General features: G+C 43.2%; 1 long non-coding RNA gene across 2 annotated transcripts; it reads left to right on the top strand.

Moving 5' to 3' along the window:
* The first annotated feature begins 716 nt into the window (after nt 1-716).
* LOC123103370 (uncharacterized) lies at nt 717-12773 on the top strand. Of its 2 annotated transcripts, none has more exons than XR_006449759.1 (3): nt 717-776; nt 2616-3754; nt 12220-12773. It is a non-coding gene; the product is annotated as an uncharacterized lncRNA (long non-coding RNA). The 2 variants fall into 2 exon arrangements; XR_006449758.1 differs by lacking the exon at nt 12220-12773 and adding an exon at nt 5817-7857.
* The last annotated feature ends 3028 nt before the right edge of the window (nt 12774-15801 follow it).

Here is a 15801-nt window from a genome sequence, read left to right as displayed (position 1 = left end):
TAAAATGTTTAAAATGCCGTTTGGCTAAATTTGCTCCTATGCCATGCTAAAATGATTTAATTCATAACTATTTAACCGTAGCTCCGAATTTAATAAACTTTATATGTAAATGGGGTAGAATTTTGCCTAGTTTAACATGGTGGCATCACTTTGCATGTTTAACAACTCTAAAATTGTGTTTAGGGAAGAACAGTACCGAACCTAAAATATGCATATGGGGATTTACCAGAATTGTTGTTTATTTTGGTTCCGTAGTCAAACTTTGATTGTTTCGGATGTTGTAATGCTTTATTCATGTAATTGTGTGAAGTGGCGATTGTAAGCCAACTATGTATCTCTTTCCCTTATGTATTACATAGGTTGTGTGAAGATTACCTCACTTGCAACATTGCTTTCAATGCGGTTATGCCTCTAAGTCGTGCTTCGACACGTGGGAGATATAGCCGCACCGAGGGCGTTACACTCCTCTTCCTCTCGCCACAAAGTTCCGACCACTGTGCTGCTGCTACGTTCTTCCCCATCCCGTCTTGCGGCGTGCACCGCAGGTCGGGACATTAGGCCTCTGAAACCGCACCTTTTGAGTCCTGTACGGGAGAAGGGTGATAAGGTTTTTGGGGAGCGCTCAGCGCGACTACTGGCTGCTTCATCACGGACGATCCGGTCGCCGACGACTACTTCCCCGACGACGACTTCTTCCCCGACGTCCACGACCTCCTCGACGACATGGCAGGCGAGGACACCGACCCCAAGTCCAGCGCTTCTGTTGCTGCTGTCCCGTACGTGTTCTTGTCTTTTCTGTTAAAGGTTCTGCCACAGTTCCTTGTTCTAGTCCTTATCCTACACATGATAGGTTCTACTTCATATATGCTACTTGCTATACTGTCTGCTTTAGATATGATAGACTACGGTTCATATATGCAGAAGCTATTTACCTTCTCTCTATCAGAACACATGACTTGTTTTATCTCTACTATATTAGTCATGCTTTATCTAGTATTTCTGTTAATAAAATTATTTGGTAAATTGCTCATATTTCCAACATATATTGCAACCAATTCCTGCATCAATTGAACTCAAAATAAAAATAAAAACTGTTTTGCTAAAGCACATCTAGATGTGCCATAAGTATTGCACATCTAAGTCCTATGTCACTGATCTTACATTGAGATTCGTGTGAATATTTTTTTCTTTTTTTTTCTTTTTCTCTTTATGCTTGATTCACTCATTTAGATGTGCAATAATTAGAGTACATCTAGATGTGCCCTAGACACACCCAAATGAAAATTCCTGCATCAACTGTACGGAGTATCAAAGGCGAAGCTATGTAGGTCCCCCCAACATGGAACCAACTTGTGAAGAAACAAAAATTCTGAGGGCTTAGATGAGAATTTTTTTAGCTGTTGCCCCCCCCCCTTTTGAACCTTTTTGAACCATAAAGTAGCAAAACCTTTTTGAACCATACATATGTGATTTACAAAAAAACTGAAAAAAATCCCAAACACTGGACACCACTATCACACAATGTGTAACAACTGGTTGGTTCTATCGCATTTGAGCTTTGGAACTCCACTACGATTTAGGATAAAACGTAGATGCTTGACCCAAAAGTCTCCTCTATCATTTCTCACCCGCACAGATGTCCCATATAATGGTTCTAGTCACCCTTTTTCCAGTAAAGTTTGTCTCAGCTTATTAATTGGATCACTCAATTAGTTAAGTAGTGACATGTATGAACAATTTTGCAGCAAACTGCAATCTAGGCTCAAATCCCATAGAACCAACCAATTGGAACCATTGAAAATTCCTCCACCTTTTCGTCGTTTTAAACGAGACCTAATTCTATAATTAATAGGTGACATCAATCAACATATACTTCCCTCAACATGTAAACATGTCACTTCAACGTACAACTATGCATAAAGAAGCCACACCTCTACTTGCAACTATGCATGAAAAAAGACTTTCCACTCCACTGTTCTACTTATATTGAATAAATGTTTTACAACAATAAGTAATTAAATACAATAAATCATATGTATTTTTAGTTTTAGTTACCATATTATGAATTCAAATATTCATGTTCCATATACAATCAAGATCTCATTTGAATTATATTGCAACCGATTCCCGCATCAATTGAACTCAAAATAAAGATGAAAAATTCCTGCATCAATCGTACGGAGCACCATCGAGTTAGTCGTATTTTGGAGGTCCAGAGTCCAATCTGATTCGAGCTCAGAACCTAATGCTAGCCCGAAGAACCTTAGTAATGGACCCCTTGCAAATACAATGACCTCTAAAGTAGCGAAAACATTTTCGAACCATATATATGTGATCTACAGAAAAGTGAGCCCAGGAAAATCCCAAGCACCGGAGGGCCACTATCACACAAGGTGTAACAACTGGCTGGTTCTATTGCATTTGAGCTTTGGAACCCCACTACGATTATTAGGATAAAACGTAGATGCTGGACCCAAAAGTCTCCTCTATCATCTCCCACCATACATTATCACATGCATGCATGCATACGGCGGCATTTAGCACCTCAGATTAGTTATCATGATTCATGAAACAGCAAACAAGCACATGATTGGATCGATTCGATCTCCGTCCAGGGAAAACACATAAAGAAGGACAAGTATATATGCTATGCCACGTCCATGGAGTCCGACGCGCGCGCCGGACGGCAACGGCAACGGGCCGGAGAGAAAGGCGACGGCCGGGCTGTCGCGATCCAGGTGCGTCAAACCTTCACCGTTGCTGGTGACGCGGCAAAAGCCAACAACTGTCGCGCTTGTGCTCGTTATTCCCCACCCTAGCTACCTATGTGTTCTCCAATTCGTCATTGTCTAGTCATTTGATTTGCTTTGCTTTGCCCTTTGGAATCTTGATGAGTTGACGCTTCACAGTGGTAGGCCGATTATATTGCTCGAATAACGTTGGAGGGATGTGGACCATCTGTTAGGACTAATCTTGATATTATTGTATCAGCATTTTAGTTTGGTTTTTCGTCATGCATGTAACTTAGGTGATCTAGGGAGTAGCTAGTCATCAAGACTTTAGTTGAGTGCACAGAGAAGGCGAGATGTCGGGCTGCCGTGCGATGCGACAAGCAAGGTGGGATGCCGATGGCGGCGAGAGGCTGCCGTGCTGTGTGATACGGCATCGTCGTGTGATGCGGCGAGTCGCACGAGGAGCTGGAGACCACTCTGGATGACCAAGAGAATTGGGTGAGCTAGTCGTTAGCTGCATGCATAGGTTAGTTGGTGAGCTAGCTAAAAGATAGGTTAGTTGATTGGCATGGACTGAGTGATTCAGTCATCGGGTGCATGCTAGTTGCGTCTGTTTGTGTAGTGGACGGTTGGCCGGCCGAGTTATCCGCAGCAGCGAGCGACTCCAGGAGGTGAAGGTGGACGTGCGTACGTGGGATTAGTTTCCCAGAGATGTGGCTGGCTAGTACGTGCGTGGGTCGAGTCCCCTGTGTATATATGTTGCACTTTGAGTTAATGAAAGGAAAGGCCGTGAGGGCTAGAGCAGCAACATGTAGCCACTGTATTAATCAAGGACGGAGCCTCTCGGCAAAGCTAGCGGATGGTCTGTTCCTTGGTCTACCTGTGTGTGTAGTGTGCGTTCAGGTGTTCTTGAGAGAAACCATAGAAAAAAGAAGAGAGAGTTGTGCGAGGCAGCTCGAGGTAGAAGAAGAAGAGCGGCGCTGCGAGGAGGCGGCGCCGACACCATCCACGCATAAAATCTGGTAAGGTCTCTTCGATCTTGGTTTCACAGATTATCTCCATGTGCAGTGGCCCTTTGGGTTAGTTCCTGATCAAGAGACTGAGACGATTGAAAATTTATAGAGTATGAGTTGCATGGAATCTCGAAAGAAAGGAAACTTGTGTTGTCTATGTCTTAAATTTCTCTAGCATTTAAAACGGCATGGCATCCGATTCTCTAGATTCTCCTATTCATGCATCTCTTCTACAGTACATAAGCTTTTTTGGCACATGGGAGGGGATATGCCGAATTAAGATGTCGCTATAGGTCCCCAAAGAAACATGTCCTTGACATCATGACAAAAGATCGACTGATGCCAGCCCCCCGGCCAAGCAAACGCTCAACACGAACGTCACGATTTTACTAGCGATGATCGTGTTGATTATTTTTGAGATAATTAGTGGTTGGTTGAAGGTCTGAAATGTATGTTCCTTTTATTTATTTATGTAGAATTGTATTGAATAATTGTTGATGCAATATTGTGTAGGTACAAGAGGTATATATAAAAGCCAAGCCGAATCTGACCTAGCCCTATTACAAACTGAGTAGGAGTCCTAACCCTATTACAAGTTGTATTCTAACATCCCCGCAGTGTCAACGGTAGGCTCTACGACGTTGAGACTGAAACGAATATCTTGAAACGGAGTAGTCGCGAGGGCTTTAGTAAAGATATCAGTGAACTGAGTAGAAGTAGGCACGTGGAGAACGCGAACTTGACCGAGAGCCCCTTCTCTCGAACAAAATGAATGTCGATCTCAATATGCTTGGTGCGACGGTGTTGAACCAGATTCCCTGACATGTAGATAGCTGAAATATTATCACAGTAAACAATGGTAGCTTGCTGAATAGGACGGTGCAGCTTCGACAACAACTGGCGCAACCAAACCGTATCAGCAACTTCATGAGCCACATCGCGGTACTCAACTTCAGCAGACGAGAGGGAGACCGTAACCTGCCTTTTTGAAGACCAAGAAACCAAATTGTTATCAAGAAAAACACAAAATCCGGATGTGGACCTACGAGTATCTGGACAATCAGCCTAGTCTGCATCAGAGTAAGCTGTCAAGGAGGTGGGAGAGGATTTGTTGATATGAAGACCTAAGTTTAGTGTGCCTTTGAGATATCGAAGAATACGTTTGACATGATTGTAGTGTGAAACACGAGGATCATGCATGTATAAACAAGCTTGTTGAACAACAAAAGAAATTTTAGGGCGAGTGAGAGTGAGATACCGAAGTGCACCGGTAAGACTATGATAAAGAGAAGGATCAGAGAAAGGATCACCGTCGGCAGAGAGTTTGGAACCTGTATCAACAGGGTATGAGAAGTTTGACAATCAAGCATACCAGCACGAGAAAGAAGATCCAGAGTGTACTGCCGTTGAGACAAGAAAAGACCAGAAGAGTCACGGATAACAACAATACCTAAAAAGTGATGAACAAGACCTAAATCTGTCATAGAAAATTCGTGGCGAAGAAGAGAGATAATATGATTTAAAAATTATTGTGAGGAAGTTGTGAGGATAATATCATCAACATATAAAAGAAGGTAAGCAGTGTTGGTGTTGTGATGAAAGGTAAATAGAGAAGTGTCAGAACGGGAAGGGGGTAAAACCAATGGTTTGAACATAAGTAGAAAAGCGTTGGAACCAGACACGTGGTGCTTATTTAAGACCATAAAGAGATTTTTAAAGAAGACAAACATGATTAGGATATGAGGAATGTTCGAAGCCAAGAGGTTGTTGACAATAGACTGTTTCTTGGAAAGAGCCATGAAGAAAAGCAATTTTGACATCTAGTTGATGAATTGGCCAGGAAGAAGAGATGACGATGCTAAGGACTGCGAATAGTGTTGGGCTTGACAACTGGAGAGAAAGTCACATCATAATCGATACCGTGTTGCTGAGAGTGATCACGGCACACCCATAGAGCCTTATAACGTGCAAGACTCCCATCAGAATTAAATTTATGGCGAAAAACCCATTTTCCCGAAACGATATTTGTATTGGAAGGATGAGGAACTAACTGCCACGTGTTATTCTGCAGGAGGGCATCATATCCATCTTTCATAGCTACGGCCCAATCAAGATCTAGGAGAGCTGATTTGTAAGATTTGGGTAGAGAGGAAGGAGATAAAGATGCATGAAGATTAAGACGATCTTTTGCAGGTAAACGAAACCCGGACTTGGCACGTGTGCACATGGTATGATCGTTAGTAGGAGCTGAAACGGGAATAGCATGAGCAGGAGGGGTGGGGGAAGATATGGTGAACGCGTCCGACACAACGGAGGAAGCGGACGCGGGAGATGGCGGTGAAGACTGCGGCGGCAGGAGGTCTGCCGCGTCAGAGTGTAACGTGTTTTCCTCTGCCAGGACAGAGGTGGTGACAGAAGTGGCGGGGGCAGGATCCGCTACTGCGGCTGGTTTCGCTGGATAGGTCAGCGGGTGAAAGAAGGGAAGATGATTCCGAGGAGAGGGACTAGTGGACGGCGTGGATGAGTTGGGATCTAATTGTTGATGCTCGGAAAAGGTAAAAATGTTTTCAGCAAATGTTATATGACGAGACACATGAACACGACCACTAACAAGATCTAGACAATGATAACCCTTGTGCTCGTCACAAAAACCTAGATGGACACACGGGATAGAGCGTGTGGAAAGTTTGTTAGGAGAAGTGGAGTAGGAGTTTGGGAAACAAAGACAATCGAAGACGCGAACGTCGGAGTAATTTGGATGAGAGAGAAATAAAGAGAAGTAAGGAGTAGTTTGTGGGTTAACTTTAGATGAACGAATATTGAGTAAATATGTGGCCGTGTGGAGTGCCTCTGCCCAGAACATCGAAGGCATAGAAGATTGAACAAGCAGAGTGCGAATAATGTCATTAAGAGTACGAAGAGAACGCTCGGCTTTGCCGTTTTGAGGGAAGGTATAAGTACATGAGAAACGCAAGAGAATTCCATATTGTAGAAAGAAATTTTGATTTTTAAAGTTGTCAAATTCACTATCATTATCACATTGTATGAATCTTATAGGAAGGAAAAAGTGGATCGAGACATATCGCTGAAAGTTAAGGAATATATTATGAACATCGGATTTGTTGCGTAAAGGAAAAGTCCAAACATAATGAGTAAAATCATCAAGAATCACGAGATAATACTTAAAACTAGATACTTTCTATTGGTGATGTCCAGAGATCACAATGAAATAATTCAAAAGGAAAAGTACTAGAGGATTGAGAGGAACTAAAGGGAAGGCAAACATGTTTGCCCAATTGACATGACTGACACATAGAAGAATTATGAAAGTCTTTATTATGAGGTATTGAAAATTCACTAAGAAGTGTGGATAACACATTTTTATTGGGATGGCCGAGACGTTGGTGTCACATATCAACAGAGGCCACCATAGATGTTGGAGGAGCAGTGGCTGGAACACCATGGAAAGAATATAAATCACCGGAGCTATTGAATCGTGCGATCTCGACCTTGGTCCGGTAGTCTTTCACAGACAAACCAAAGGGGTCAAACTCAACAGAAACAAGATTATCAGTGGTGATTTGGCGAACAGAAATAAGATTTTTAATAAAGGCAGGAGCTAAAAGAACATCACGAAGAAGCAAAGCCTTAGTTGGGGATTGGATTTGAGCCTGACCGACACAGTAAATAGGAAAGAAAGATCCATCACCGAGACTAATAGAGGGAAAAGATGAAGGTGTGCAAGAAGAAAACAAATTACTCGATGCAGACATATGACGAGAAGCACCAGAATCGAAAATCCAATCCGTACCTGAGTTTCCTTGTGCAGCAAAGTTGTTTATGGCCTATAGAAAAACAGCTTGGTCCCAGCTCGGAGTCGAAGTAGAGGCCGGTGTAGTCATGGGAACTTGTGGGTGTGGTGGTGTCGATAGTCGGGCCGACATAGACGTAAAGAGAGAGACACCATCATTGTACTGCTGCATGTAGGGGACGAGGAAGTTTCGCATTTGTGTATGCAAGTGCTGATAATTGGTTGTGATTCCTAAGCCCCTGTTGGTTCAATAATCCTTGAGGTCATTTGAGAAAAATTGTGGCTTGCTACAAACCTTGCATTTGGGCCCAACACCTTCCTTGCATTTTGTCGACCTCCGATGGGGAGGGGGGGGGGTCGGGAGCTCCCCTGGTTGATGTTGTGGACGAGAGAAGAAAGGGGGACATGTAGGTCCTACCTGTCATAACATCCAATATAACGGTCAGATAAACATAGTTAGCTTTTGTGCCATGTTAGCACTTACACATGGGCCACATTTGTCATAATCATGGTTAGTTTTCAGCAAATCGGCCATCCGTGTTTTTTAAGCGCATTAACTTTGAAGTGGTAGTGTTTTGTCAAAACAAGGTGGAATTTCGGACTCTAACCTTGAAATCGGCAGTTTTATGCTATGCACTCCCATATTTCATACATGTGTGGCACACTTTTACGGCATTTTATATTTTTTTGGAAATAAATAACATAATGTGTTTTTCTGGAAAATTTTGATCCATTCATCAACTATCGCAGTGGTACAAAGAACATCACAAGCAACAAAACTTACTTCTATGTCTGTAGACCGTCGCGATCACTACAATCACTATAGCAAGCCCAAGACGCGTCATCGTCATCGCCCCTCCATCATCGAAGCCGGACAAACCTTATTGTAGTGCACAATTGAGAAGTTATCGTGATAAGACCCCAAAAGACCATCACACCAAAACATCAACTGTTGACGATGAAGATAAGCGTAGATTGAAAGGATCCAACCTATAGACACACGCCGAATGAAGGACTAATACCGACCGAATCCACGAGATCCGTCGGAGATGCACCTCCACACACTTCGCAACAATGCTAGACGCATCAGACAAGATGAGAGGATCTTATTTCATCTTTAGAAAGCCGTCATCGTCTCACCTTCCTAGAAAAGACACGAACTTTAACCGACCCTAAAAATCACCTAAAAGCAGAGCAGAAATCTTCTAACGGGCAATGGCAGGTCCATTGTGCCTCCATGGCCGGCAGACCCGCGCCGACACTGATGGGAGACAGGTAAACAATAAAACGTTTATTATATGACACATATGTAAACCACCACCCGTTAAACGAAACTGATTGGTCGGTCAACCCTCTTTCTTCCGCGAGGTACTAAAAAATGCTGAAATGATAAGGGGACGAAGGACGCAGCCCGCGAACAGAGGTCCATCCATGTGCAGCAGCTGGATCCACGGCTGCGCTGACATGACCAAGAGATAAATCAAGCTGCAGCCGACGCACATGCAACTCGTGTGTCTCCGGCCATTTCCTCGCAAGCCCTCTCTAGCTAACCCAGAGCGCAGACTGATGATAAAAAAAGGGTGAAGGTCGTCGAGTCATCATGCGTTTGCCACCTGCAGTCTCCACGCTCCGGAGACGAGATCGGGTCGGGTGACACGCAGGGCGTGAAGCACGCTGCTATGGGCAGAGACGGCAAACCAGGGACAACGATAGCCTTGAATGGACTGCGCTGAGTGACGCCAATAATACGTACTACGGTGAGAGGAAGTTGCCGCATTCGGATGATTGCTACTTTGACTGCAGAATAGGCTGCAACGAGCATGTGCAGTTTCAGCTTCCGGGTTCAAATGCACCCTCCTGGATAGTAAAATAAAAAAAAGATAGTAAACAAAATTTTAAAAATTGCAACAAACATGGTTGAATGTTTACATACTGTAAATTTCCGTGAAGAAAAACGTTCATAATGCTCCGACGGAACCGAGAGTGCCGAACGGTCATTAACCCCCTTTCGTCTCTCCTTTTGCCCACTGGACCTGACGGGTGGGCCACCCCTGTTATAATCAGGATCAATTTGAACCCATACGGCCACCACTATTTCATGTGGAAATTAGACTCTAAACGGTAGGTATGCGCGAAAGAAAATAACTAGGTGTTTTTTCGGAACCCTAACTGCCATTGTGATAGCTTTATGCTATTTACTCGATAGAGAGTTGATCGTCATGTGGACTTGTATTCCATTTATTTCAAAACATGAGCAATTGTACATCGAAAGAAAAGGAAAAAGGCTGAGTGATTTGGGTGGAGGCCATTTGGAGCTCGGTCTCATATGCTCGCACTTTTGAATACTAAAATTTAAAATATTAAACAAAATCAAAATACGACTCCCTCTGTAACTTAATATAAAAAGTTTTTTTTGACACCGCCATAGTGCAAAAAATGTCTTATATTAAATTACGGAGGGAGTATAAAAATTGTTATGTGAATACAAATGTAGTACATGCATCTTTCTTGAAGAAAAAATATACATGTGTTGTCTAGTAAAATCCAAAATTCAGTGCTCTAAATGACCTTTTTTAGCACTTTGTTTTTGCTCAAACTACATATGAACTTACTTCATGAAAATTTACACTTGGTTAGAAGTGGCAAACCTATTCGTTGTCTTAAAAGTTAAGTTTCTCTACTTATGTTTATCATTTTTTTACTATTCACTTAGGAGCATGTGAGCCCAAACTCCGATTTGAATTTCCATGTACTCTTTCCAAAATTCTTTATAGCTCTGATCTGGATTATGACTCTTATTGTGATGTAGGGCACATGGATCCAATTGTTTACTGAATATATCTCACAAAATTTTGTATTTCAACTCTCATCTCCAGCTGACTACCTTCGTCCCAAAATAAGTGTCGCTGATTTAATATAATTTGTACTAAATCAGCGACACTTTTTTTAGCACTCCGACCGTACGCTAATTTTCATTAATATATATATAAATAAAGTCCAAAAATTACATCAATTACCCAACGCCAGCTCTCTCAAAGGAGGTCATAATAAATTACAAGTTGTTACTAATGCAGGACATTAGCTTATTGGCCTTGACTGGTTTGGATCTCAAGATAGAATAAGAGAGTCCCTCCTTCATATAGAAATTCTAGCGAAGTGGATGTGCCGGGATATGTCTGAAAATCTTATCATTCCTCACCATCCAAATACTCCAGCATCCCATGATAATGATATCCAGCGCTAACTCCTTTGGCAACATTGAGATGGCCAAAGTGATTTCATCATAGCTTGAGAGGCCTCTTTTTTATTGGGTATGATAGAACTCTAGCTGTTGAGTGCAAAGTTGCAATCCCAGAAAAGATGCATGGAAGTCTGAGCCGTCTGATCACTGCATAGGACACAATTGTATGATGGAAGGTAAGTAGACTTTCACTAGAGCATGTTTCCTGTGTTGACTCTGTCATAGAGAAAAAGCCAGAAGAAGATTTTGGGTCTGAGCATAGAGGATTCTTTCCATAGGAGCTTGAAGAGATGGTGGTTATTAGAGGGGTTAACAATGCTTTTATACATTTTCATAGAGGAATATGAAGTGCCTATGTATAATTCATGAGTCTCTGTGAGTGCTGACTGGCAGATTGGTGGTTATGTTCTGAATCTCAATGAATTGTTGATGAGCAGTCTGTGACAATGGCCTGTGGAAGAGATCCTCAAGATTCTCCGGTTGCAGAGCTTTGCTGGAGTGTGACATCCGGGTTGTTGGTGAACGAAAGCAACTCGGGATATTGGAGGTGTAGGAGTCTCTGGCCCCAAGTGTCCTGCTAGAACGGAAGTGTTTCTCCACCGCCAGGTTTGCAGATAGCAAAGTGCTTGAAAGTGGGTAGGACTTTCAGTATGTCCCTCCACCAAAAAGAGTCAACCATATTAGTACCAGGGTTCTGAGTGGAGTAATCGGCTTCCCGAATAATCTGCACCCAAGGTCTATCACTTTTGTTGAGGAACTTATGGAGGAATTTCATAAGAAGGGTCTGGTTATGAGTCTCAATATTCGGTACCCCTAGTCCACCATGAGATTTGGGTTGGCTGTCTTTATCCAATGAGATCAGGGTAACAATTGTCTCTTCATATCCATATTTTCTCCAAAAACAATGTTTTAAGTACTTGTTGATTTGATGGATCACAGATTTAGGTAATCTCAGTGTGCTCATGAAGAAAATCGACATGCTTGATAAAACTGATTTAATGAGAGTGAGCTTATCTCCATAGGAGAGTAAAGTGGAACAACATTGGAGTCGTGTTTCAATTCTTCTCAGAAGAGGAAAATAGTCCACCAGTTTGGGTCTCATCAGACTAAGGGGAAGCCCCAGGTAGTGTTATGGCAATGATCCAATCTTACACCCAAGTATGCCAGAGAGCGATGACATTTTGTGATCAGGGGTGTTAATTGCAATCATAGTAGATTTCCCATAATTAACTTTCTGTCCAGTGAAAGCAGAAAAATGCAGTAGGAGGTTCTTGACGTGCATGAGTTGGTAGCCTCAGGTGGGAGAACCAGAATAGTGTCATCAACATATTGCATAATTAGGAAATTTGGGCTCTAAGAATTTGTAAGAGGAGCTTTAATAAATGAGTTTCACATTGCCTCATTCATCATGATTTGTAACAGGTCAACATCGAGTACAAATATCAAATGGGAGAGTGGGTCTCCTTGTCTAACACCTTGTTTGTAGAGGAACTGTTTGCCAGGGACCCAGTTAGGAGGACTGAAGAAAAGCTAGTGCTGTAAATTTGCTTAATCCATGATATCCAATTAGAATCAAGCTTTTGGCCTTTAAGATCTCAATAATTGTGTCATGGCTGAACATATCAAATGCTTTCTCAAAATCAAGTTTCAGAAATATGATCTTCTTTTTATATTGATAGCATTGATGTAAGTATTCATAAGATATGGAGGTTGTTATAAACTGATCTGCAGCAGCCGCTGATACTCAAGACCTTAAGAAATATATTATGTGATTTCCTTCTATAGAAGATTGTTATTTTTAGGTTAACAACAAGCTCGCATGAGTACGTGCGAAAGCAACTTCACACCTAAAACGCATTTTATTTTAATAGCAAGTATGGAAGTCATCCTTCTCAAGTAGTATTAAATATGTTTCCCAGAAAAGGCCAGATTACATCTCCTTCCGGTAAGCATCACGTTCGTTAATACTAACCTTTCCTCACCTACTCGCTGGACTACTTTACTCGCGTTTGATTGCAACTTGCGTATGGACATACGGCCAAACTACAAGCTCGTAGTATTTTGTTCCCTACTTGTGGCAGAGAACGTAGACCTGGCTGCGAGCTTTGTGAAAAAAAAATACTGTTTGAAGATAACTTGTTTTTTTTTTGGCGGGTAGTTTGAATCCCATGAGGTGACGTGATTCAAGTTATCTTCAAACCTCACGACATTCGAATTACAATGGCTATATTTTACACACATATAATTAATTATCATTGGGCTCCCAACAAGAAAACTTTGAGTGTCTACTATTGTACTATGTTAAAGAAAACTTTGAGTAAAGCAGATGATCCACCGGGAGGATCAGGATGAAGCGAGTACCTTGAGCTCATTCAATTAGAGCATCTACACCCGGATAGAACAAATCCGACCCCTTAAACACGGGCGTGTCCGTGGACACTGGCCGTTCACGCCTCAAATAATCGATATACAACCGGATACCTCAAATTAGAAACCTCAAGTCCATATTATTGCATGCAGCGTAAATCCAATTTTAAGCGGAATTCGCCCGACTTTGCCGCGCCTCTCAGAGTGTTAGTTCGGTCACCGGCGAGGTAGAATAGGACATGGGACATGGACCGGCTAACGGGACTCAAGGCGTCACCGTTTCCCATGCGGTGCTGGTGGACGTGAGATCGATGATGGATCCATCCTGGGATGAGCCGACGATATCCACCCGACGCGGTTGCGGTGCCCGGACTGGTCCACCGTACGGGGCGTCGGAGAATACGACTCCACCTCGCCAACATCCACCGTTGTGAGGGCTACAACCATCTCCCGTGCCCGCTACCTCGCACGAGGGCACACCGCACTATGTTTGCGTTGGACGACGCCCATGCGTTCACCTCCTGCCTGGCGCGCCAACGAAGGGGTTGCGCGTCCGCCACCGCATTCGGACGCTAGACAGACCGCACTGCCTCTGGTGAGGCAGCGGCGACACACCTCGCGGCGGATCAATGCGCCATTTCGGCGAACACAATGGGTTCCTGACAAAAGGGCTCCGAGCGCTGTCGTCGGGCGGCCTCCTCTCGGGAGCGGCGGAGCGCAAGCGGACGATCATCTCCTCCTCGGGGCCGCGTGGGATGAGCTCGAGGTCGACAAGTCTGGAGGTGTAGGACTCAGATCCGCTGCTCTCCATGCCGAAGAAGGCCGGAGATCGCCGGGCGGGAGCTTGGTTGGCGGAGTGGAGTGGCTAGGGTTTGGTCTGGGGAGCGGATGGGGACAAATATATGTGGAATTGATATGTCTCCAACGTATCGACTTCTTCCAAGACTTATGCTTTTGTTTTGGACACTAATTTGCATGATCTGAATGAAATTAACTCGGACCGACGTTGTTTTCAGCAGAACTACCTTGGTGTTATTTTTTATGCAGAAATAAAAAAATTCGGGATCGGACAAAATTTACAAAGAATTATTTTAGAATATATAAAAATATATTTGCGCAAACAATTATCAGAGAGGGGCCACCAAAGAGCCACCAGCTCAGGGGGTGTCCCCCCGGGGCGTGCCGGCTGAGCTTGTCGGGCCCATGTGGCTCCTTTGCCCTACATCCAAGCCTATAAGTATCGTCTTCCCAAGAACAAATCCAGAGAGAAAGAATTATTGTGTTTTACAATATGGAGCCACCACCTACTGTTCTTTATTGGGAGGGCTGATCCGAAGTCCGTTTGGGGCTACGGAGAGGGGGATTCGGCGTCGTCATCAACAACCTCATGATGCTCACCACCAGGAGTGAGTAATTTCATCATAGACATACTGGTGGTAGATGGAGATGGATGAGACTTGTCATGTAATCGAGTCAATTTGTAAGGGCTTGATTCCTAGTATCCACCATGCTATGAGATTAATATTGTTATGACTTTGCTATGCTTAATTCTTGTCACTAAAGACCGAGTGCCATTATTTCAGATCTGAACCTATTATGTTTTCATGAATATATTTGAGTTATTGATCATATCTGCAAGTTATATGCACCTGTTATTGTTCTGAACCGTAGACCCCAAGGTGACAATAATTGCGATACTCTTCGGGGACGACTGTAATTTGAGGAGTTCATGTATTCACTATGTGTTAATGCTTTCTTCCGGTTCTCTATTAAAAGGAGCACCTTAATACATATGACTATATATGAAATACATGCGTACATATGATTGATGAATTGGAGATATTGTGCATCGCTCTAACTATTACATGATGAATGTCATCCAAATATCCATCGCCACTCCACGCCTACGCTTTCTCACAATATTGTATTGCTTGAATCACTATCGTTGTCGTTGTTCCAATTGCTAGGAAACTGTTACCATTACTGCTACTGTTACTATTGCTATCAAAACTATAATATTACTGTGCTACTAATATTTTCCTGCGGAGAAACAACTTCTCAGGTGTGATTGAATTGACAACTCGACTGCTAAGGCTTATAAATATTCTTTGGCTTCCCTTGTGTCGAATCAATAAATTTGGGTGAAATATTACCCTAGAAGATTGTTGTGATTCCCTATACTCGTGGGTCATCAGGGGTCCGGTGGGCCAGCGTGGACCGGATTCGATGTGGTGGATGCGCCTGGTCATGCCCGGGTCACCTCGTATCGACCCCATATTTGGGGTGAATATGAAGAGTGTCGGTCAGCCCGGGTGTTTGAGGTCGATTTGAGGCGCCTTTTTGGGTCCGATTGTTTTCATCGGTCAGTGACCAGGCCGTCTTCCCAGGCGTATGATCACTACTACAGGATGCTGCTAACGTGGCACTAGGATCAGAGACCCTTTGACAAAACTGTGTGCGATGCATTAATTGCAAACGGGGATGCAAAAACCCCGTCAAAAAAGATGCAAAACACTTGCGATGGCGGAGACATCAAACACGGTTCAGATTTTAGTTACGTGTGTGACGCAGGGCATACGGTTGATCCATACGAACTGTTTGTGATTAGATAGAACAACAGAAACGGGCAGCCATATC

The sequence above is a fragment of the Triticum aestivum genome, chromosome 5A, assembly GCF_018294505.1.
Source record: "Triticum aestivum cultivar Chinese Spring chromosome 5A, IWGSC CS RefSeq v2.1, whole genome shotgun sequence".
NCBI classification, from domain to species: Eukaryota; Viridiplantae; Streptophyta; class Magnoliopsida; order Poales; family Poaceae; genus Triticum; species Triticum aestivum.
The sequence above is the reverse complement of the archived record's forward strand: the minus strand, read 5'-3'. Positions and strand labels throughout refer to the sequence as shown.